The sequence below is a fragment of the Pinus tabuliformis genome, chromosome 2_2 (genome assembly GCF_031772625.1).
Source record: "Pinus tabuliformis cultivar Carrire ecotype Pingquan chromosome 2_2, CPIR1, whole genome shotgun sequence".
Lineage (NCBI taxonomy): Eukaryota > Viridiplantae > Streptophyta > Pinopsida > Pinales > Pinaceae > Pinus > Pinus tabuliformis.
In genome coordinates this window covers 60,031,952-60,057,742 of record NC_142300.1, presented here as the reverse complement: position 1 = coordinate 60,057,742, position 25,791 = coordinate 60,031,952, and the positions used below count along the sequence as shown (strand labels likewise).

The 25,791-nt window shown below is 37.9% G+C and overlaps 1 pseudogene; it reads left to right on the top strand.

Moving 5' to 3' along the window:
- The first annotated feature begins 24,493 nt into the window (after window positions 1–24,493).
- On the top strand, window positions 24,494–25,039 carry LOC149191469 (protein DETOXIFICATION 16 pseudogene; annotated as a pseudogene).
- Window positions 25,040–25,791: the final 752 nt, after the last annotated feature.

Below are 25,791 nucleotides of genomic sequence, written 5' to 3'. Positions count from 1 at the left end.
GGATGAATGTGATGGAGGCCAATTTCTTGGAAACCGTGCACTGGAATTTGCTAAAATTGCTTGGACATGTTACCATCATCCATATGCATCTCCCCATAAAACATATTTTTAAATGGATAAACGGATATTGAAAAAATGAAAAAATGGCTGAAGGTGATGGAGGCCAATTTCTTGGAAACCATGCACTAGAATTTGCTAAAATTTCTTGGGCATGTTACCATCATCCATATGCATCTCCCCCTGAAACAGCTTGGAAATGGATGCATGGTTTTCAAGTTATGGAAAAAACCAATTTCTACTCTATGTATTTTTGTATCCTGTAGTTTTTTAGGACAGCAAGCAAACTGAATGGTAGAAGGTTGAGAATGATGGGTGGATGGTGAAAATAGATGAGGGTGATGGATTGGAATGGCCTTAGCCTTGTTGGAGGATTTGAGCAAAGGAAGAGAAAGTCAAAATTTGACTTCTTTTGACTAGGCTTGACCAATTTTCCTTTTGGTACCAACTTGTTCTTGTTGCTTGCAAATGTTGGAGAGTATATGCATGCATGGAGCAAGGATTCTTTTCTCTTTTTTTCTCTTTTTTTTTTCTTCTAGGCCTACTAGCCGCCTCAATGAAGTTTTCAACTAGTAGGTCTGCATAGGCACCTCAAAGGAGGTTTTCACCTAGGATCTTTTCTTTTTTCTCTTTTTTCTTTTTTCCCAACCCATTGACCGCCTCATGGAGGTTTTCAATCAATGAGTCAATCTAAGGCACCTCCAAGGAGGTTTTCACTTGAGATTTTTATTTTTTTCTATTATTATTCATTTTTTTTCTACCCTACCCTACTTGAAAAACAAAATCACTTTCAAGTATAAGAATACTTCCAATGGAGCCATGTGCACATCAAAATGATAGATAAAATGATGTGGAGGCTTGAAATGTATGCTTTGACATGTACCTGGATTTGAGTGATCAAATGCTTTGACTTTGAAAGGATCAAGAATAGTTGAAGAAGAGAGTGATGTTGCAACTTAGTGACTATCTGGAACCAAACCTCAATATAACTTTCATGCCCTTGGTTTGATTGCTTATCTAGATCATTCTTCATATCTTCTTCTACCATTACCTTCAAATCTTCCTCTTTTTTCTTATCTATTTCTTGAATACATGGAGGATTTGATGGTAAGCATGAGGTAGCTCTCTCGATCTCTGATTTTGATTTTTGCTCTTCATCAACTTCAACCCATGATTCTTTGATCTTCTCTTTCAAATCTTCTTCTTCTTGATGTAGTCCTTCAATGATATCAAGAGAATCTCTTTTTTGCAATACTCTTCCTGAGCTATGGTGAATACCATTGATCTCAAGAGGAGATGTTTGGAAGTTTTGTACCTCAGCATTGTAAGTGGGCTGAGCTACTTCAATGTGTGGGTTTGAAAATTGTGGTACAGGTAGTTGAGTGGGAGTGTATATTTGAGATGGATGTGGATGGGGTTGTGGTTGTGGTGGATGTGAATGGTAAGGATAACATGGAGTTCGGTATGGAGGATATTGAGGAAAATACTAAGGATATTGTGGATGGCTCCCATAAGTTCCTTGCCAACCTTGTTGCCCAAATTGGTTTTGGGGTTGAGATGGCCAATGTTTCCAAGGAAAAGGTGTGTTCCAATTACTTTGAGGTGGATGTCCATAAGCTTGAAATTGTGAATTAGGCTCTTGCATCATATCAGGCTGAATAGGCTTCCATGGTCCTCTTGGAGCTACATAACATAGTTGCATTGGCAATTGGCTTGCTCCATTTTCCTCTTGGTAAACTTCCTTCAACCTTGTTAATGATGGACAATGTTTAACATCATGTGATTCTACAACACAAATATCAACATTTTCTTTTTCTTCATTTTGCATTCTTAACATTTCTACTTGTTTTGTTAGATTTCTAAGAAATTCTATTTTAAAATCATCAAAAAACTTTCCAAGTTTAGCTTGACTTACCGATCTTGATGCCGATTTACCTACTCTTGCTTTTCCTCTTGATATGTGTTTGCATGTTTCACAAATTTCCTCAAATGATAATTGAAATGCATCACCTCTACTCATGAGATTAAGGAGATCAATCCAATCCCTAATTGTTCTAAGTAAGAGGGTTTTTAGTGTGTCAAATCCTAAATGATGTAGTTTTTCCCTCTTAAGATTATACATGAACCTCTCTATTAGATCCTCCAGACTCTCATCTTCTCTTTGATTGATTCTAAATATTTCTTCTTTAAGATCATGATCTTTATATTTTTCTAGAAATATCTTTTGCATATCATTCCATGATCTTATTGAATTAGTCCCTAAACTCATGAACCATTTAAGACCACTATCCTTCAATGTTGCCGGAAATAATCTTAGTTTTTGATTTTTTAATAAGCAACCATAAGATCTACAAAAAAATTCAAATTCAAAGAAAAAGGTTTCCGGATCCTCTGACCTTAGACCATGAAATTTTGGAAGAAAAAATGGAGGGATGTTCTTCATGTGCACACTACCCTCAGTGTCTTGAATGGGAAATCCGAGAGGATCTTCCTCATTGTCATCATCTCCATCCATTTCTTCTACATTCTTTCCCATTTTTGTCTTCTACCTACAAAAGTGAATGGTGATATGGCTCTTATTGCACCATGTGATAAAATGGGGGGAGGGGGGATTGGTGTTTGAGAATTTTGTTTTTGTTTTTATGATTTTCAATGCAATTTTCTACTTTTGAAATTAAATATGCCTAATGAAAATATTTTTTTGTTTTTGCAGAAATTAAAAAGAAATGAATCAACTAGGGAAGAAAACAATGCATACTTTGACAAATCCCTGGCAACGGCGCCAAAAAGTGATGGGCCTTAGTATTGCAACAAGAATGTTGCAGCTCTCAAGGCTACCGACTTTAACTATCAACCGAGGGTTTGTACAAAATTAAGAGGTGTTGGCACTATATGTACTGCATACAATGTGTCACTCCTTTGTTGTCATGATGTAATGGAATGCATGTACTAAAGTCAAATGTTAAACTAATTGCAGAAAATGAAATGTTCGAAATGGAACCTTAACCTATTGCTAGAAATAAAGTACAAGGGAAGAGACAGAACTTCAATGCTAAATCACACCATTTCCTAATTAACTGCCATGAAACTATGCTTTGCAATAATGCTAAATTATCATGAACCAAATGCTACTATCTAAGCATGGAAGTAAGAAGCATCAAACATCGCCAATGCGCAAGTAAAGAGACTGAAATAAAATTGTTTGTCTTTTTGTCTTTTCATGCAAAATCAAATATGAAAACTAATTTCCTTTGGTGATGTGGTGGGTGAATTAAGGATATTTGAGGTTGGATGGTGTGGGATACCCTTGGGAGGCTTTTGGTGACTAGTTAGAGGTTTTCCCTCAATTCGGCCTGAAAACAGGCCATTTCAAGAAAACCTACAAGATGTACTAGAAACCTATAGGATACAACCAACAAAAAAATGTGAGGTGTTAGAGGTGATGGGAGGCCTAGGAAAGGTGTGTGATGGGTGGAATGGAGTGGGAAAATTCCTAGGATCACTCAGAACTCAAAATCAAAGTTGGGAGATGGATGGATTTGCTCAAAAAGCTTGGAGAAGTTTCCTTGTGAAATGATGAAATTGGCAAGGGTTTAATGACCAAGAAAATCAAATCCAAATTGGATGGGACAAATTTTTTTATTAACTAGGATGTCTTAGGTCTCTATTCCAATTGGAATCACTCAAAAAGACCTATGTTAACCCATGCAAAAAAAATAAAAAAATATTACTAGTCGAAAATCTAGAAATTTGAGAACTAGTGAGCTAGTAAATCTAAGAAATGCTTAACCAAATCAAATGCAAATGCAATGGGGTAATTTTTGTTATGAACTAGAATTTTTTTGTGATCTAGTGCAAGTGGAATCAATTTGATTGAAGCTTGTTGGAATGCTCTAAAAAATAGCAGAAATTTATTGTTCTTTGCTAAAAAGGAGGTCCAGCAATCTAAATTTGGGAATAAGAAGACTAATCCAAGCAACTCAATGATTATTATGAACTTCCAAAGCTTTTAAAAGGATTAAATAATGCTTGTGATGCTACAAAATAACTTGCATCAACCCTTTAACTCAATCCTACAACAAGAAATCATTAACACTGAATGCAAAAATAGAAAGAAAAAAACTAGAGATGCATGTGAACAAGCAATGAAAAGAAGGAAAGAAAATGATACAGAAGGGCTCTGAGGTCCCTGGGATGGTCAAGCCCAAGGAAATTTAGATACCTATGGAGCAGAACAAGATTTAGAAGTTGAACATGACACCAATCTTCATTATTTTGATCAATACTATTACATCCCTGCAAGAAAATACAGTGGAGCTGCAAAAATACAAGATTTCTCCACAATAACACTGATGAAAATCTCCCCCTAAACGAAAATTGAATTGGTACTTATACAAAATGATTAGGAATCATTCCCTGTGAATGGAGGAAACTTTCCCCACCAAAATCCCATAATTAGTGGATCTAGTCCCCAATACTAGGAATTTGCATTAAATGGTAGGGAACACATTCCTAAATTTTCTCAATCATTCCCTAGAGGCAAATTTGACTTGGTAATTATACAAAATGATTAAGAATCATTATTCATGGTTGGAGGAAGCTTTCCCCACTGAAATCCCTTGATTGGTGGATCTGCTCCCTTGATTAGTGGAACACATTCCTAGATTTTCTCAATCATTGGAGTTCCACAATTTGTGTCACAATTCCATAATATCTTGTTGACTTATTATTTATTATTGATCCTCCAGTAGTAGGGAACAAGTCCTTAAAATATATCCTCCTCTAACTCTTCATAATCTGCCCAATATTCTCATAATATTCCACAAAAAATAAATAATATTAGGCACAAATATTCAATTATTCATAAACCTTATTAATGAATATATTAAAGTTAAAAATAAATTATCTAATGCAAAAAGAGAGGTTTAATGTGATAAATGATGGTCATAGGCCTTAATTTATGTTTTAAATTAGAGGCATGGGCCTTAATTTATGTCTAATTTAGAGGCCCATCATACCCCCTGCTGAAAGTGTTGCTCATCCTCTGAGCAACTTAGTGATCTCATTGCGCCTCATCCATGGCCCTGGTGGCCTCTCTCTTGTGCGTTAAGAATCTTGGCTGTAATCTCTGCAAGAACAAGCCCAAAAACATATTTGTTCAAAGAAAAATCATTGTTTCTTGAGACCATTAGCTTGTTTTCTTGCCCTTATTCAAGATGATTTCTTGAATATTTTTTTAGTTTGGCAAGGTCTTCCACGTCCTTATCAACCATCTACTACCTTGTTTTGCCATTTAGACACCTCTAACACCTTCAAAATGCATTTAGATGAGAACTAGGACATCCTGTAGTAATTCCTGTCAAAACTCGAGGAAACCCTATTAAAACTATAGGATACCAGTTTTGAGCATAAATGATAGTCTAAGGTTAGGGAATGCCCTTACTTGACTTCCATGCCTTTCTCTCATTTTTATAACAACTTTTAGGCCTTGGACAAAATCTAGAAAGAGATTAGAGACCTCTTGGAAACCCTCTTTTTGAGTTTTGTTTTCAGGGCAAATGCCCCACTTCCTTTTATTGCCTTCTTCTTCTCTTTTGTGGCCTAGGTGACTGCCTAATCGCCTTGGAGTTCTCTGAAAAAGCTTTTCCCTCTTGGGGTTTAGCATAATTTGTTCATTTATTCCTTATTATAGAAACATTCTGCCTTCATGTAGGATTTTTGGGTCACTATAATTCCTACATGATCATCCTGTAGAAAACACAGTCCCTTTGTAAACTGAAGTAGAGGAGTGGAAAAAATGACAGAAATGGTGGAGGAATGAATGGTAATGAGTGGTAAAATAAAAATGTGAGTGACAAGGGTCTCTTTGTGATCCTCCTTTGCTCTTTGACCATCCTTCTTGCTGACCTGTTGTTGAAGCCCCGAAAATCGGGTCGACAACAAGGGGGATACCCGCTCGGTCCAGACCTTGGTTGGCAGCTCCTTATCCGTTTGGTATAGCGGGTCCGACTGGGGATAATGGGCCCAGTTTCCCAATCTAAGGGTGTGTGTGTGTGCAGAGTTGGATGATGTTGATCTAAGAGTTCTAATCTGAGCTACTTTAATCTAATTCTATGCTATTGTAATCTAATGAAAACAGCACATCTAATCTATGCTAACCCGGGATGTATTTCTTCTATTATGCGATCTAAAGAGATTTCAAATAATAATTAGTAATAAAGATCATTCAGCTATCATAAGAATGGAAATCAATTAAGATGAACCACTTTGCATAAAAAGTTAGGCAAAACAGTTGTGAACAGCATATCGCATAATAAGTTATTCATATATCAAACATAAATAAACGGCTCCACCGTACAAAAGTTTCAAATGGTAACTCAAACATTCATGCAATAACATATAAACAACTAAAAACTGTATATCACTTTAAAGAATATAAGCAGAAATGGTCAAGAGATAAAAGTACCATTTATGACTGGTCCTACTCATAAGCTTCAAGCAACAATGATTTATCTCTCCTTGTTCTAATATCTACCAAGAGTACAGAAGTGCAACATCAATAGCAGATATCAAATGCAAACATCAATAAACCTTGATCCATTCATTCACCAAAACCTCCTCTGAGGGTGCAAAAGTGCATGTTCTGAGGACAAGTTTTTGACAAATTTCTGGACCCTTCTCTAAATGCATGAGAAGGGTTTAAATACTGCTAACTAAATAACTTAATTACATAAATTTAGGATACGGTTTAAATGACTGCCCTTTATCTAAGCAAATTTATTTCTAAAAATTGAATCTAATTCCTAACTATTTCTGCATTTGCTCCTTAATGTTGCGAGCATTCAACATTTGCCTGGGAAGAGTCGGCTGGTTGTTTTCTGCTTTTGCTTGAGCTGCGCAAATAGAAATGGCAAGCGCTGGCACCACTTTTTTAGTAAAGTAGAAGATATTTTTGGGAATCATCCTCTGGCTGGGTGAATTTACTGCGTATATACTTGGTAACAACCCAAATTTCTCTCAAATTGCTTCTGCTTTTGCTATCTCGGTTTCCAGACTCGTGGATGACTAAGCAAGTTAGGGACTTTGCTTTTTGAACAATTTTCTTAGCGATGCGCGATTAGCGCTAGCCGCTAATCGTGCATCGAAAACTACCTCCGTTCTTTGATCCGAGCCTTTCTGGTGCATTTTCCGCCTTTAGCGCTTTTTCCTTTACCAGGCATAAGCTTCAGAATTTTGAAAACATGCTGCTTTTGTGAGCTTTTGACCTTGAGTGTCGAATCACCTATTGATATCAGCATCTATTCAATAATACTCTGAAATCTGTGTTTCTGTTGCATGCGGTATCCGTTTATGAGGACATCTCTTCTCTGTTCTCCGAGCATTGACGCTTTCCCTTTTCCCTTAGATGTTTCCTGCACATTGCTTCATGTTGTTTCCTGTTTTTCATTCCTGCAGTTCATGCAAAGGAAAAGAGTAATGATAATAAATTTTGACATGAAAGCTCTAAGCTCTACGAATGTATAAAATCATGACACCCATAGTGAACTGACTCTTCGAAAAACACAAAATTGTCCTTCATGAATACTTTGGCGTACATTCATTAATTTCCTTTAAGGCGCGTGCCCAATCTTTGGTTTAGGGACAGCTTTTCTTGAATGCTGAGCCGAGGAAAATTTGCGATGGGTGATTTCTGTGACTCGCATCGCGGATCGCATTATCAAGATGTGTCATCGCAGAGTTTCCTGATCAGTTTATCACAGAATCGCGTTATCGCGTTGTCGCAAGATCGCAGCATCGCGTTTATCGCAAGATCGCAGATCGCAGATCGTTTCAATTTGTTAAGTTATTGTGTGTTGTTTATGCGATATTGTGATATGCGATGTCGTATATCAGCCATTGGAGATTTCTTAAGATCTTCATTTATGGGCGCTTCTTAATGTATGTGATGCGATGAATTTCGCGTCGCTTTTTCGCAGTTTTTATTGTGCTCATAAAGAAATGTTTTACTCTTCTCCGTGAGATGTATTTTTAAGGAGTATAATACAAAAAAAAATTATAAAAATTTTTGAATTTTTTACTAAGGGTCCCCACTTGTTTACTGTTATTGCTAATACTAAAGAAGGAGGGGGCTTGTTGGTGGCCACAACAATGGCGATTCACTTGGAAGAACTAGTTATCTCTGCTTTTCTATTGAATTTTTTAAACTTCCAAAATGGAAAAAATTTCATAAATCTAAACTATGTTATGGACAGATAGAGTACATTATGCCTTATTCTATCAATGATATTTTTTTTCAACCTCTTTCTATTCTAATTGTTTGCTTCCTCAGGCGTGTCCTTGTATTTATATCAGCCATTACTTGGTCTTTTAAAGATAAAATAAAGTCTTCTATGTGCGCTAGCTTTAAAATATGCTCGTTTTTCGTAGGTAGAGCCTCTGCTGCCAGCAGGCGTCCATAGCCTCGACAGGGTTACCTGTTACCCAGCAATGATCCTTTATCCTGCTTAAGGTTATCTACAACCTTCAAAGAAAAATCCGCATTGACACTTTTTCCTTTTTTATTCTTAAAGAACAATGTCTTGGTTTGGTAGCCAAATTATGACACAGTCATTCACTTGATTTACACTTTTGCTGAACAAGCTGGCTCGTGATGAGACCCCTTGTCTTTTTATTTCAACAATCTTGAGTCATTGCCCTGTTTTGATGGACAGTCTTTGGCAAAGTCAGCAAAGTTATAATATATGTGATCATGATAATTCGGCTCGTGATGAGACCTCTTATTCTTTGAGATATAGTGTTTCTTGGATTGTTCCTCTGAATGCTGCGATTTTCTTTAACAGGGAGGAAATCATTGTTTTCCTTAAGAAAGCTCTGGACGACAATAATAGAGTTTGAAAACAGCAGTTTTACAAAGAATCTTTATTTTGTTATTGATACCTTTCATTGTGCTGATATTAAACAATTTCTTCGCTAAAGGTTGCTTTCATCAAATTTTTTTGAAGTTGAAACGAGTATCATATCTAGGCTAAAGTTTTTAACTGTATCTGTCAATAATAAAGATCAGATTTTCAAAAAATTTCTATTTATACAAGCGAAAAGCTCAAAATCTGAAAGAGAATTGGTGTCTTTTCGTGAATACCGGTAGTAACCATTTACAACTGGTTTTATTATGAAAAAGAAAAGAAAAATAAAACTATTCTACAAAATAGAAGAATAATCTTCTATGGAAAATATATTTTAAGGATTTGTCCATTAACAGGCAAAGAATCCCTTCTACCTGCTAAATCCTGTAAGACAAATGTTGATGGACCTATGACTTCAACAATCTGAAAAGGACCAAGCCACATCTTTTGAAATTTTGTATGTTTGCCCTTTTCTTCATGAGCCTTATCCCATTTTAAAACTAAATCTCCCATCTGAAAAAAATTTCTGGTCATTATGTTTGAATCAAAAGAGGATTTTATTAGCGCTTGATGATGAGCATGGGTTTTCTTAGCTTTTTCTTGTTTCTCTTCTAATTTAATTATTTCCATTTGTCTTAGTTGTATGGAGGAAGTAGGTACTTCATCAATGTATTGTATTAAAGACAAAGAGGGAATGACTAAGTGAGTTGGAAGAACCACTTCTTTCCCATAAACTAAATTATAGGGGGAAGTGCCGATCGAAGCTTTTTTCGTTATTCTATCTGCCCACAAAGCATTTACCAAAGCTTTATGCCAATTATTTTGGTTCTAGTCAACTGTTTTTTTAATAATCCTAATTAGGTTTTTATTTGTTGACTCAGCTAACCCATTACCTTGCGGATAGTAATTGGTCGAATATTTTAGTTTGAACCCTCTTTTAAGTGCAAACTCAGTCATTGCATTTCCAGAAAAGTATGATGTATTATCAAACATTAAAGTCGTTGGCAATCCAAACCTAGTGATTATAAATTGATCTATGAATTCGATAATATTTTCAGAATTAGTTGTCTTGAGAGGAACTGCTTCTACCCATTTAGTAAAATAATCTGTTGTCGTGAGGATGTATCTATGCTACTTAGAAGAGTGAGGAACAATCTCACCTATTATGTCCAAGCCCCACTGACTGAATGGTTGCTTGATGTTTACCGGTTGTAGTGTCAAGGACGGCTTCTTTTGTCTTCCAGCAGTAGTTTGGCAGACTTGACATTTCCTCACGTAACTGTGTGAATCTTTGAACAGCATAGGCCAGTAATATCATGCACGTAAAATTTTATGTGCAGTAGCATCTCCAACATAGTGTCCGCCTACTGGTCCATCGTGGAGTTCCTGCAAAACTTTTTCAGCTTCAGTTTTTTCAAGACATCTAAGAAAAACAGAATCATAATTCTTTCTAAAAAGAATATCATTTATGAGCTGATATTGTTTAGCTTTCAATCTCAGAGCTCTTTTCTTAGTGTGATCCAGGTGTGATGGAGCATACCCGTTCTTAAGATAATAAATGATATCAGCATACAATGATTCTGCATCGTTTAGGCTTACCTCATACATTTGTATCTCTTCAGATGAAATTTCAGAGATTTGCGATGCTCCAGCCAACATTTTGTAGAAGCCTTGACCTCTTACAATGTTTGCTGGTTTGATCTCAAGGTCGTATTCCTATAAAGCAGTGATCCAATTTGCTCTTTTCTCGCCCATATCCTTCTGTACTAGAAGATTTCTTACCGCTGGAAACGGTACTATGATCTTAGTATGGGTTTTAAGTAAGAAAGGTCTGAAATATTTGACCGCTTTGAAAACAGCATAGGCCTGTTTTTCCACGTCTGAATAATTGAGTTCAGCACCTTGTAAATTTGAGCTAAAAAACGCAATTGGAGCTTCCACTTTTTCTTGATTTGCTTGAGTTAGAATCGCAGCATATGATTTCTCTGAGGCAAATGTGTATAAAACAAAAGATTCTGAAAAATTTGGGGTTGCTAAAGATGGAGCATTAATAATAGCTTGTTTGATCAGGTTGAATGCTTCATGTTCATCTTGACCCCATTTAAAATTTGAATTGTTTTTAATCATGGTTTGCAAAGGAGACACAATTCTTGAAAAATCTGGGACAAATCTCTTTACAAAATTGATTTGACCAAGGAAAGATTGCATGGCTTTTTTATTATGAGGTAGAGATATTTCAGAGATTTCTTTGATTCTGTCAGGATCAATGTGAATACCGGATTTTGACACTATGAATCCTAGAAGTTTTCCTTCACTTAATGCGAAAAAAAAATTCTTTAGGTTAAGTGAAATCCCATACCTTAAACATCGTTGAAAGATTTGTTTTAAATCTTTGAGATGGTCGCTTCTCTTCTTGGAGTACACTGTTATATCATTCAAATAAATTATTACAGATTTATTGACTAAACCCTTAAATGCGATGTCCATGGCTCTTGGAAATGTAGCGCCGGCATTAATCAAACCAAATGGCATTTTCTGATATGCATATGTGCCCCATTTAGTTCTGAATGTGGTTTTCAACTGATCATCGGGATGCACCAGCACTTGATTATATCCTGAAAATCCATCCAAGAAAGACATCAGTTCTGAGCCTGCTACTGCCTATAATATTTGTTCCATAGGTGGAAGAGGAAAATTGTCTTTTTGACAGGCTTTGTTAAGATTCCGAAAATCAATACAGATTCTAATATCTCCGTTTTTCTTTCTAACGGGTACCATATTGGAGACCCATTTGGAATGTCTAACGGGGAAAATTATTCTGGCTTTTAATAACTTATTTAGCTCAGTTTTTATCTGATTTTCTAAATTGGGGTGGATCTTTCTCAGTTTCTGTTGGACAGGTTTTTCATTACAATCATAGGAATAGTATGCTGAATGATAGAAGTGTCGTACGTCTTCAGCTCATCGTAATTCCAGGCAAAAACATTTTTATATTGTCTCAAAAGACGAATATACACTAGTTTTTCTTCAGGGACTAGGCCGATGCCTAGATGAATGTTTTGTGGTTTATCATCGGTTCCTAGGTTTACTAATCCGTAGTTCAGAGTTGGACTGTAGAGCTTTGAATTGGTAGACCTTTTAAACCGATTTTTCAAATCGTATAAGTCTTCTAACTTAACCACCGATTTAGGTATAGCAATATCAGTGCTATTTTGTTGTATTTGTCGATCGTGATGGTCTTCGTCAATTATCTGATTGGAGTAGGATCCTTCAGAAGTGAGGAAATTTACAATATCAGGATCGTCATTGAATACTCTCCAATTTGTAATGTTGTCAGGGATGGACGGTCTAAAGATTAATTCTATTGAGAATCTATCTGGACTAAAATCTTCAGAGGGAATAAGCCTAGAGGCTACGTTAGCCAAAAGGTCTGCGCTTGCGTTTTGGAGTCTCAGGATTGAAGAAATATTAAATGCTATGAAATGCTCAGTCAGATCTTGTACTAAATATTGATAGTGTTTTAAATGACCTGATAGGCAATGTATAGTGTTACGTACTTGTTTGACAATAATCTCAGAGTCTCCAAAGACTTGAAGATACTTGACGTTTAACCTGATTGCTTTGTATAGGCCTTGCACCAAGGCCTCATATTCTGCTGTATTGTTTGTGGAATTGAATTCGAGTCTGCACGTAAGCATGGTCTTGTTTCCTTCTGGACTAATCAGAACGCATCTTGCTCCTGCTCCTTCGTTAGATTTAGAGCCATCGAAATATAATTTCCAAAACAAAGATGTATTTATAGGTTTATCTACAAAATTAACACACTTTGAACTATCAGTTTGGGAAAAAAATTTGACTTGGGACAAAACTGAATTTTCTAGGTAAGGTGATGTGTGAGCATTGAAATTACCGAGAAAAGAATCTACCGAGTAATTTCTGATGATACTGCTGTTATACGATATTGCTTCATTTTCTCCCTCTAATTCCATTACGATGTACTTCTGGTGTAACTCTCGTTCAACCTTTATTTGATTCGGTTTACCGTTGTAGGGTAACCACATGTGCGACCAGTGGGTTGCAAAGTATCCATGGAGTTTCTCGGACCAATCCTTGCTAAGAATTAAGCCATAGAATTCTGGGATATCAGCCACTAGAATGTCAATAACCTGACATACCTTCGGGTTAGATGACAATCTTATGGTTACTTGATTAATTTCACCAATCACTTCGACTTGAGATCGATCAAGCTGAAGTATGCGCACTGTGGATTTTTGTGGTTGAACATTTAAATTAGCACATATTGATCTGGGTAAAATATTCGATGAAGCACCAGAATCTACCAAACAATTGTGCACATTTTTATTGAAAATTTCATAAGTGAGAAGAAACGGGGGAGTGTGAGATCTTGATCTTCCTCCAATCAAGGCGATATCATTTGGATCAATCTTATTGATCGTGTTAGTTGGAGGTCTTCCCATGTTGTGGGAAGCTTGAGAGAGTACAGCGGTAGGAAAAGGTACAATAGGCACGGCATGTAATTCTTTCATCATTATCTTTTGTTGATGCTTCAATTTGCTCAATTCATAAAGGGTAATATTAGCCCTAGTCTTTTTCATGTCATCAATAATATTGTACTCCATTTCATCCGACACTATCAGTGTTTTTGATGGAGTTGTTTGATCTGCTTGGACTGGGCTAGATTGAGTCGCTTTAGTGGTTGTTTTCTTTGTTGCGACTTTATTTTTGTTGTAGGGCTGGCGCTCTTCTGCTTAGGGGTAGTTTGGGGAGGATCAAGTTGATTTTTGCTTCGTGTGCTAACCGAAAATACTTCTTGATCTTCTTCTTGTGGGAGGATGAAATCCCACGTTCCTTGTAATTCCACAACTTCTTCGTCATCGGTCTGTCGTTCAGTGGCACTTTCTTCTTCTTCCTCTTCCTCAGTTTCAGCATTGGAGATGGCAATGGGTGGTTTTGCATCCGTTGAAGGACCTCTTTTAAAAGCTCTGTAGGGCTTTTTTAAAGAAGTTTCTGCTACTTGTTTTTTTATGTCAACCATCTCATTAGACATGGTCTTTAATACTTTCTTCAATCCTTCCAAATCGAAAGGGTCTTTTATTTGTTTCTTCTTGGAGTCTTCCTTGAAGGTGACTTTTTAAGACTTGCGTTGCTCTATCGCGGATCTATTTTCCAGGGCTATTACGCGTTTCTCTACTGCTATCGCCTCTGTCATGTTTTCAACTAAGGTTGTTTTATTTGCTCTATCCACGAAGATTGCTATGTTTGATGGTAAAGCAGTAATATACCATTCACATCGTACTTCTTCACTGGGTTGGGAAGCAGTGGGAATTTTGTTGAGAATTTTATTGAACCGTAAATCGAAATCTTTGATAGGTTCTTTAGCTTGGGCCTTAAGATTGGATAGGTCATTGATTAATGTTGTCGTTGATCTGTCATCACCAAACTTGATAAGGAATTGATTCTGGAAGATATCCCAACTTGTGATAGACCCGGAGGGTAATGAAAAATACCATGACCCGGTTGTCCCTTGCAGTGTATAGGGAAAAAGTCGAACAACAGCATCTTCGTTAGTAACTCCGTTGAGATTGATAGAAAGCATGAAATTGTTTATGTGTTCTTCTGCTAGCATGCCTGCTTCTGGATTGAATTTGGGCAGCCATTTCTCAGGATGGGTCGGTATTTGACTCAAGGGCGCAGGCATTAAAACTGCCCCAGGGTTGTTCCATGGAGACTGGGCCATCGTTGAGCTGCTAGTAGAGAAAAGTGTAGAAGATGATCTCTGTGGCTGGGAAGATGAGGATATTATGATCGTAGATGATTGAAGAGGGGTTGTGGGAGTTCCGATAGATGGATGGATGATGGTTTGGAATGGAGGTGTGGGTGGTTGACTTCGCGGTGAGGTAGTTGAAATGGGCGATGTAGACGAAAGAGTCTCACTGTCAGACTCTTGTGGTGATTTCCTCACTCTTTTCCTGGTGGGAAGAGGCAACTCAGTTGGCTGGATGCCAAATTTTTCACTCTTTAACCTGGTTAGGGGATGAGCAGGATTATACTGCGAAGTCACACTGCTTTGAGATTTATCAGACCTCTGAGGAGAAATGGAAAATCCCTGAAGTTTGTGAATCAGAGATTCAACTCCAGGAGGTTTAATGGTAGACTGGTCTGAAATATCAGGGTGTGTAGCAGCGATTGATACTCGAGCGACTTCTGACTCTGGATTTAAATATACTGGAGAAGTCGGGGGAGATGATGAGGGCGATTTACTCTCAGAATGGTATTTAGATTTTGATTTAGGTGCCATTCATAGTTCAGGCCCTCCTTCTAGCGCCAAATATGTTGAAGCCTCGAAAATCGGGTCGACAACAAGGGGGATACCCGCCCGGTCCGGACCTTGGTTGGCAGCTCCTTATCTGTTTGGTATAGTGGGTCCGACTGGGGATAATGGGACCAGTTTCCCAATCTAAGGGTGTGTGTGTGTGCAGAGTTGGATGATGTTGATCTAAGAGTTCTAATCTGAGCTACTTTAATCTAATTCTATGCTATTGTAATCTAAAGAAAACAGCACATCTAATCTATGCTAACCCAGGATGTATTTCTTCTATTATGCGATCTAAAGAGATTTCAAATAATAACTGGTAATGAAGATCATTCAGCTATCATAAGAATGGAAATCAATTAAGATGAACCACTTTGCATAAAAAGTTAGGCAAAACAGTTGTGAACGGCATATCGCATAATAAGTTATTCATATATCAAACATAAATAAAGGGCTCCACCGTACAAAAGTGACAAATGGTAACTCAAACATTCATGCAATAACATATAAACAACTAAAAACTGTATATCACTTTAAAGAATATAAGCAGAAATGGTCAAGAGATAAAAGTACCATTTATGACTAGTCCTACTCATAAGCTTCAAGCAACAATGATTTATCTCTCCTTGTTCTAATATCTACCAAGAGTACAGAAGTGCAACATCAGTAGCAGATATCAAATGCAAACATCAATAAACCTTGATCCATTCATTCACCAAAACCTCCTCTGAGGGTGCAAAAGTGCATGTTCTGAGGACAAGTTTTTGACAAATTTCTGGACCCTTCTCTAAATGCATGAGAAGGGTTTAAATACTGCTAACTAAATAACTTAATTACATAAATTTAGGATACGGTTTAAATGACTGCCCTTTATCTAAGCAAATTTATTTCTAAAAATTGAATCTAATTCCTAACTATTTATGCATTTGCTCCTTAATGTTGCGAGCATTCAACATTTTCCTGGGAAGAGTCGGCTGGTTGTTTTCTGCTTTTGCTTGAGCTACGCAAATAGAAATGGCAAGCGCTGGCACCAATTTTTTAGTAAACTAGAAGATATTTTTGGGAATCATCCTCTGGCTGGGTGAATTTACTGCGTATATACTTGGTAACAACCCAAATTTCTCTCAAATTGCTTCTGCTTTTTCTATCTCGGTTTCCGGACTCGTGGATGACTAAGCAAGTTAGGAACTTTGCTTTCTGAACAATTTTCTTAGCGATGCATGATTAGCGCTAGGCGCTAATCACACATCAAAAACTACCTCCGTTCTTTGATCTGGGCCTTTCTGGTGCGTTTTCCGCCTTTAGCGCTTTTTCCTTTACCGGGCATAAGCTTCAGAATTTTGAAAACATGCTGCTTTTGTGAGCTTTTGACCTTGAGTGTCGAATCGCCTATTGATATTAGCATCTGTTCAGTAATACTCTGAAATCTGTGTTTCTGTTGCATGCGGTATCCATTTATGAGGACATCTCTTCTCTATTCTCCGAGCATTGACGCTTTCCCTTTTCCCTTAGATGTTTCCTACACATTGCTTCATGTTGTTTCCTGTTTTTCATTCCTGCAGTTCACGCAAAGGAAAAGAGTAATGATAATAAATTTTGACACGAAAGCTCTAAGCTCTACGAATGTATAAAATCATGACACCCATAGTGAACTGACTCTTCGAAAAACACAAAACTTTCCTTCATGAATACTTTGGCGTACATTCATTAATTTCCTTTAAGGTGCACGCCCAATCTTTGGTTTAGGGACAGCTTTTCTTGAATGCTGAGTCGAGGAAAATTTGCGATGGGTGATTTCTGCGACTCGCATCGCAGCATCGCGGATCGCATTATCAAGATGTGTCATCACAGAGTTTCCTGATCAGTTTATCACAGAATCGCGTTATCGCGTTGTCGCAAGATCGCAGCATCGCGTTTATCGCAAGATCGCAGATCGCAGATCGTTGCAATTTGTTAAGTTATTGTGTGTTGTTTATGCGATGTTGCGATATGCGATGTCACATATCGGCCATCAGAGATTTCTTAAGATCTTCATTTATGGGCGCTTCTTAATGTATGCGATGCGATGAATTTCGCGTCGCTTTTTCACAGTTTTTATTGTGCTCATAAATAAATGTTTTACTCTTCTCCGTGCGATGTATTTTTTAGTGTTATTGCTAATACTAAAGAAGGAGGGGGGTTGTTGGTGGCCACAACACCTGCAAATGGAAATTTCATGAAAATGGAGAGGATGCTCTCTTTTTTATTTTCTTTTTTTTTTCAAGAATGAAATGGGATGGATGAATGATGAATATATAGTGAATATGAAGTAGATAGAGGGCTTGAAGTGTTGTGGTGACCTTGGCCTTTGCAAAAATTTCTTATTTTAACTATTGTCCTCATTCCTTATGTTATCACTGAAAATGCTGTAGTAAAAAATTTTTAGCTTGGCTTAAAGTCAGAGCAGTTTCGCAGCGCCAGAATTCTTTTTAGCAGTTTCGCAGTGCTACCTGTTTGCGTGGTTTCGTAGCGTGCTACGAAACTGGGGATTTGTTTGAGTTTTCAGTGAAAGTCCAAATTCTAGCATGCTTATTGTACAGAGTTCTTCTTCCCTCCAGGAATGTTGATAAGAGCAGTGGCAGTATGTTCAAGGAGACACCTTATGATGATACAGCTATTGTAGGATTGCCATCAAATACATTAAGGGAGTTATCTCTGAATTCTGGCTCATGGGTGATTGTGAAAGATGTACATACTAATGTGGGAGACTTGCAGGAGATGTTGTGTTGAATCCTCTAGACAAAGAATCTATTAAATGTTATAAGTAATGGAGTGTTTGATATTTGGGGATTGTCTTTTCACAATCTGTAACTTCTTTCACAAAGCAGGGCGCCACAATGGATTGAAAGATTTGAAAAATATTTATGATAAAGTTCATGTTCCCGTTTGTTGGGTATTGGTGTTCAAAGTTGGATTAGGTAATAAAGGGGCTGCGCTTGCAAATAGCATTTCAAATTGGCTAAATGTGGCACTTCTATCAATTTATGTTAAATCTTCCCCTGCATGCAAGAAGACATGGACATCTTTCTCAAGGGAAGCTTTATATGACATTACAAACTTTCTTAAGCTTACTATTCTATCTGCAGTAATGCGTTGCTTGGAATACTGGTCTTTTGAAATGCTTGTTCTCTTCTCCGGTTTGTTGCCCAAGCCTGAATTTGAGATATCAGTTCTCTCCATCTGTCTTAGCACTCATGCAGTTGCATATATGATCCCCTTTGGCGTGGGTGCTGCTGTAAGTACACGAGTTTCCAATGAACTAGGAGCTGGACGCTCCCGCACTGCACAGTTATCAGTGTGTGTCGGGGTTTGTATGGCAGTCAATGAGGCTCTTATGATAAGATATATCTTATTCTCTATCAGAAATGTATGGGGCTATGTTTATAGCAATGAAGTAGAGGTAGATGAATGCATTTCAATCATGATGCCACTGCTTGTACCCTCAACATTTATGGATGCCATCCAAGGTGTTCTATCAGGTATTGCTAGAGGATGTGGATGGCAAACGTTGGGTGCCTATGCAAACCTTGGGGCATACTATGTGGTTGGCATGCCTATAGCTGTCATTTTAGCTTTTGCACTGCATGTTGGCGGCAGGGGACCTTCGGCATTTGAGCACCTGTTCTGTTGCTAAGAACATTGCGCTAACAAAGGAAAATCTTATCAAAAATTTATCACTGCTGCACAGAAAAGGATATATGGGAGCACTCAAAAGAAGTTGATCAGAGCGCCTTCAGAGATTTCGCATTCATATTCCAAGGTATGCACTTGTGAACAGAGATTACCCCTATTAAGAGTTGAACTACTTTGTGGAGTAAGGGATTTTGTTCAAAACCATGCATAGCGAATTATCAAGCCTTTTGTGGAAAAAACCAGTTTATGGAGATGATCACAGTGTCTATGGTTTAGTGGCCAATCTTCTGGCTTATCATATGTTTTCGAACCTCTTACACTATTATGGAGGATTGAACTCGTGTTATCAAAGGCAAACAGAGCGAAAATTGTAGAAGGACAAGGGGGATTTTCAAGAGCTAAGGCCGCTGCATTACTTGTATCTTTTTGTCCGACAATATCCATATGGCGGAGGCGAAGGCAGATATGAAAAATGTAGTTCTGAAAGAGTCCAAGTGCAATGTTTGAAGCATGAGATCACTGGAATAGTATGAACGCAATAGTATCAATGATTTGGTTGTCGCTAATTGAGTGACATCCTTGAATACTTGATCTGGTCATTAATTGTTTGTTTTCTTCAATTGAGTGAATCTCCAAAGGGGTAATGTAAATGCATTAATTCTCAAATGGTTCGTTGATTCATATACACCTGCGCCATCCGAACAGGGTTCTTTTCGTTCAAGACTTTCGCTCTGTCCTCGTAAACTATCTGAGCAATCTGAGGATAAAAGTTAAATGTAATTTAATGTGGACATCATGCACTTTTAAGCAAGAACGAAATTTTAGGTCATTGGTTTGGCACCGACGTGAGTCATAATACAGATGGCGCGGAAGGAGTTAGGTTTAGCCTTTTTGGCTGATCTATATACGTCCACGTCCTCGGTATCATGCTAAATCGAATCCTCATGACCGTGAATGATGTTAAGGGGCGCATAAGAAAGGGCCTACAGAATCGAGACAATTGGATGACGGAGAATTCAAGTAGCAGACAACAAAACCAGTGAATCTCCATCTGGCGGTTCGTTTGCAACTCGTGCCTAACCTCATGATATCTTCTAAGCAGTAAATACTTTATCTGATGTGTTTTCTCAGAAAGGGAGTTCATTTGTTCATAATATATTACAGAGAAGATCTAGGTGGCTTTCAGAAGAAACAAATGGATCCTCGGCTTTACTTAATTCACCGGCTCATATCACAGCTCTGAAATTTGAGAATTAAATTAACCAAGTTTTTCATGGCCTTTAAAAAAAACAGAGTCTCAAGAAGCGGAATATAAGTTTGCCCATGAAGAACTATATTTCCTCTGTTGCTTACAATACCTTGTTGCTGGGAGAATTCAGACATCCAGCAGTTGAATGCCATGGTGTTGCACGAATGGTCAGAGGCTGTGCAATTTATATCAGAGAAGCTGGAGCACTTTGCTAAATAATGGTGACCGGAATATACTCTTTAAATGTTTTCCTTTCTGCGCCAGTTATGAGTCTTTTTATTTAAATTCATATTACAGTTTCAGGTGAAGATGATTTTTAGAGTTGGAAAGGGCTATTTTGTATACAGTAAGTCGAAGGCCTTAGCTGCGCTAAATGGTATGAGGATGGAAAACTCAAACAAACTGGAAACGATCTATGGGCACTGGGTTGCACTTTATATCAGAGGCTGTATGACATATCACCTTTTAAAGATGGCAGTGAGTGGCTCACATTCCAAAGGATCACCTCATTTGAAGATTTGAAGACAGCAAGGAATACTACACCGACTTTATGTTCCAGTTGGGATTTATGAAGCTTTTATTGGTTTGATGCTAGTCAAGTTGGCTGTGATATGTAATGGCAGAAGCAAGCTTCATCTTCTTCAAACTATTTAGGTTCCTAATAGCTGTACAAATGTCTGAAGAGATCATGGATCTAAGTAGAAAACGCTTCAAAGATACATAGGTTCTGTTTTGACATCTACAGCAGTTTCGTAGCGCGCTACGAAACTGCTGTAGAATGCTGTTTTGTGGAAAAACAATGAATTTTGATGATGAGGTCAGTTAATGGTGAAAGAAGGTCTCAAACTCAGGCAGTGAGATCATACATGTGTTTCATAACCACTCGAACAGTGACAGGTGTAGCTCTTGAAGAGAAGATAAAATATTTTGTTTATTTTCATAAAGTTTTCTCAAAGGCAATTTATGACCGAGCTACTAACGTATTGGTGGGGTTACCAGAATCTTCGGTTGATACACCTGTTGGTCCTTGAAGTATCCAGATCATATAACATATGGTGATTATGCGTTGATTAATTGAAGGTTCAAAGAACTCGGAGTGTGGTCTTTAAATGATGAAGAGGAATGGAAGACAGGGGACCGTGGATGTAGGGTGATTAATTTTATCAATTAATAAGCTGTCTTACAGCTAGCATCCGAGACCAGCTTGCTCGGTGATTGTTCCCTTAACATATCTTAGCCATAATGAAAATCATACAGCTGTCCAGCATCCAAGAAAGCATCAAGTCTGCGAGGAGAATGAAATTAGTATTTTAGTTGGATTAGGATTGTGTGTAATTTTAGTTCAGGATGTTTGTAATTAATGCAGTAGTTAAGAGCATGTAGGAAGAGTTAATTGCCACCTTCGAGGCTCCCCTCATGCTGGAGGAGGAAGCTTGAGGTGTTGGAGTTTGCTTGCCTATATATGGGCCAAGTTAGGATGTAAAAAGGGTTGGACTGTATATACAAAAACAGAGTTTTTTTAGAGCTTATGAAAAGACTGTTACAGTAATGGCAAACAGGGTTTCTTCTTCCCAAGATTCTCAATGCATCTTTTTGTTCAAATGTGATGGTGGTTTAGTTTCTTAATGTTCTTTTTACAGCCTTGTTATGGTACAATCCCTCAAAATTCATATTATATGCTCTGACTTCCTGTGTGCTTGACAGGCTGTGGGTTTTGGTGAAGCATGTTTGAACATCACTCAGAATTCATTTTTTAATGCTCTGACTTCCTGTATGTTCAGCAGGCTTTGATTTAGGTAAATTATGTTTGAACCTTTGATGATGCAAAGAGCCTTGGCTTCTATGAGATGACTGTGATTTGGTTTATTAACTGTGAGAGACTCCATAGCCCAATGAAGACTAATTTGATGTATGTCCAACCAGCTATATTTTTATAAATGTGTGAAGAGTTAGCCCTCTATTGTTTGAAGGATTTTGTCAAGAGTCGTGAGAGAGCCCTCTCTGATTAGGAAGGCTAATTCCTAATCTAAAGTATGGTCTGAAACAGTTACATGAGACCTTGCTTGGTTGCAGTCCCTAGTACTGGTTTTGTGATAACATTTTGGTGCGTCTGCCGGGAGCTTAAGATTGGATTTCTGAAGGTAGCAGGAGTTCAAATGATTTTCAAGGCTGCAGAACTACCTTGGCGACTCCACACATCAAAGAACAAATTAGAAGGTGACTCCACTGCTAGAAGATCAGTAGCTTGATGAAGTTTCAAGATGGATTCCACTGCAAGAAAGAATGCCAGGTATGCTCCTATGAATCGGTCTCATATCCCTGGTTTTCCAAATCCTATGCCAAAGGTTGATTGGTTGGATGATCTTCCAATATTCAAAGATGAAAAGAAGGATGATGCTGCTCTCCATTTGGTTAAGTTTCACATACATGTACGCAGTCTTAAGGTTCATTTCCCTGAAGATTGTCTCATGAGGATGTTTATGGCTACTTTAGAAGAAGAAGCATGGTCTTGGTATAAAAGTTTGGAAAATGATTCATTATCTTCTCTTGCTGATTTCCATGATGCGTTCTGTGAAATGTATAAAGAATGTTATCCTTCTTTGTTGCTGCTCGAAGATTGCTGTAGGCATTCTTTGAATCTTATTCAGTACTTGGAGGATTGTTATGATGATGATGAATTTACAGATGAAGAAATTTTAGAGGCTCTTCATAGCAATGTTTTTCAGCATCAAGGAGAAGGTATAATACTCCATGAAGCACAGCATGAGGAGCAGCAGGGGTTTAGTTGTGAAACCCATGTTTCATCCTTTGATATTGATGTAGAGATGCAGCAGATTGGTCTGGCTTCAGATCATGATGAAGGTGAAATTGATTGCACCCAGCAAGAAGAGATATTGGAGGAAATTTTCTATGACCCTCAGGCAGAGGAAAAGCTTGCTCAATTTTGTAATTCCTTACAGCAGCTTACTTCAAATAATGATCATAGTAGTGAGGAAAATTACATTGTTTGTGAGCATCATTCAGATAGGCAGTTGGATAGTATATCAAATAAATTTGGTGTGGCTGAAGATAAGTTGTCTAAAGATACAGAAAGTTTTGAGAATCAGCAAACTAACCATGTGTTTTTTGACCCTATAGCTGAATACATGGATAAGATTTACTGTTCAGGCGGCTTCCAGTTATATTTTCATGTTGAAGAACAGTTACACCTCATGCCGCCTCAGTTACTTCAGTATCTGATTTATTTTTGTTTCAAGCACAGCCAAAGGACTCAAATGTCAGATAAGATGAATGATTGGCTACATTGGAAATATCATGTTGCTTGAGCTACAAGTGGAGTTTGCAGCTGATAGGGTAGGTAGGTAGGTAAATTGCAAATAAGCTCAAGGTTGGCTGAGCATTTATTTTTCAGTAGCATTAGTTTCTCTCTCCTACAGTCAGGCTTGTCAAGCGAATTTCTGTTTGTTACAAATGGGTAAGGCACTGGAGCTGCATGTTCTTAGTGTACCACAGGGGCACACTATCCCTAGTGGAGCCACTGTTATCACTGAAAATGCTGTAGTAAAAAATTTTTAGCTTGGCTTAAAGTCAGAGCAGTTTCGCAGCGCCAGAATTCTTTTTAGCAGTTTCGCAGCGCTACCTGTTTGCGTGGTTTCGTAGCGTGCTACGAAACTGGGGATTTGTTTGAGTTTTCAGTGAAAGTCCAAATTCTAGCATGCTTATTGTACAGAGTTCTTCTTCCCTCCAGGAATGTTGATAAGAGCAGTGGCAGTATGTTCAAGGAGACACCTTATGATGATACAGCTATTGTAGGATTGCCATCAAATACATTAAGGGAGTTATCTCTGAATTCTGGCTCATGGGTGATTGTGAAAGATGTACATACTAATGTGGGAGACTTGCAGGAGATGTTGTGTTGAATCCTCTAGACAAAGAATCTATTAAATGTTATAAGTAATGGAGTGTTTGATATTTGGGGATTGTCTTTTCACAATCTGTAACTTCTTTCACAAAGCAGGGCGCCACAATGGATTGAAAGATTTGAAAAATATTTATGATAAAGTTCATGTTCCCGTTTGTTGGGTATTGGTGTTCAAAGTTGGATTAGGTAATAAAGGGGCTGCGCTTGCAAATAGCATTTCAAATTGGCTAAATGTGGCACTTCTATCAATTTATGTTAAATCTTCCCCTGCATGCAAGAAGACATGGACATCTTTCTCAAGGGAAGCTTTATATGACATTACAAACTTTCTTAAGCTTACTATTCTATCTGCAGTAATGCGTTGCTTGGAATACTGGTCTTTTGAAATGCTTGTTCTCTTCTCCGGTTTGTTGCCCAAGCCTGAATTTGAGATATCAGTTCTCTCCATCTGTCTTAGCACTCATGCAGTTGCATATATGATCCCCTTTGGCGTGGGTGCTGCTGTAAGTACACGAGTTTCCAATGAACTAGGAGCTGGACGCTCCCGCACTGCACAGTTATCAGTGTGTGTCGGGGTTTGTATGGCAGTCAATGAGGCTCTTATGATAAGATATATCTTATTCTCTATCAGAAATGTATGGGGCTATGTTTATAGCAATGAAGTAGAGGTAGATGAATGCATTTCAATCATGATGCCACTGCTTGTACCCTCAACATTTATGGATGCCATCCAAGGTGTTCTATCAGGTATTGCTAGAGGATGTGGATGGCAAACGTTGGGTGCCTATGCAAACCTTGGGGCATACTATGTGGTTGGCATGCCTATAGCTGTCATTTTAGCTTTTGCACTGCATGTTGGCGGCAGGGGACCTTCGGCATTTGAGCACCTGTTCTGTTGCTAAGAACATTGCGCTAACAAAGGAAAATCTTATCAAAAATTTATCACTGCTGCACAGAAAAGGATATATGGGAGCACTCAAAAGAAGTTGATCAGAGCGCCTTCAGAGATTTCGCATTCATATTCCAAGGTATGCACTTGTGAACAGAGATTACCCCTATTAAGAGTTGAACTACTTTGTGGAGTAAGGGATTTTGTTCAAAACCATGCATAGCGAATTATCAAGCCTTTTGTGGAAAAAACCAGTTTATGGAGATGATCACAGTGTCTATGGTTTAGTGGCCAATCTTCTGGCTTATCATATGTTTTCGAACCTCTTACACTATTATGGAGGATTGAACTCGCGTTATCAAAGGCAAACAGAGCGAAAACTGTAGAAGGACAAGGGGGATTTTCAAGAGCTAAGGCCGCTGCATTACTTGTATCTTTTTGTCCGACAATATCCATATGGCGGAGGCGAAGGCAGATATGAAAAATGTAGTTCTGAAAGAGTCCAAGTGCAATGTTTGAAGCATGAGATCACTGGAATAGTATGAACGCAATAGTATCAATGATTTGGTTGTCGCTAATTGAGTGACATCCTTGAATACTTGATCTGGTCATTAATTGTTTGTTTTCTTCAATTGAGTGAATCTCCAAAGGGGTAATGTAAATGCATTAATTCTCAAATGGTTCGTTGATTCATATACACCTGCGCCATCCGAACAGGGTTCTTTTCGTTCAAGACTTTCGCTCTGTCCTCGTAAACTATCTGAG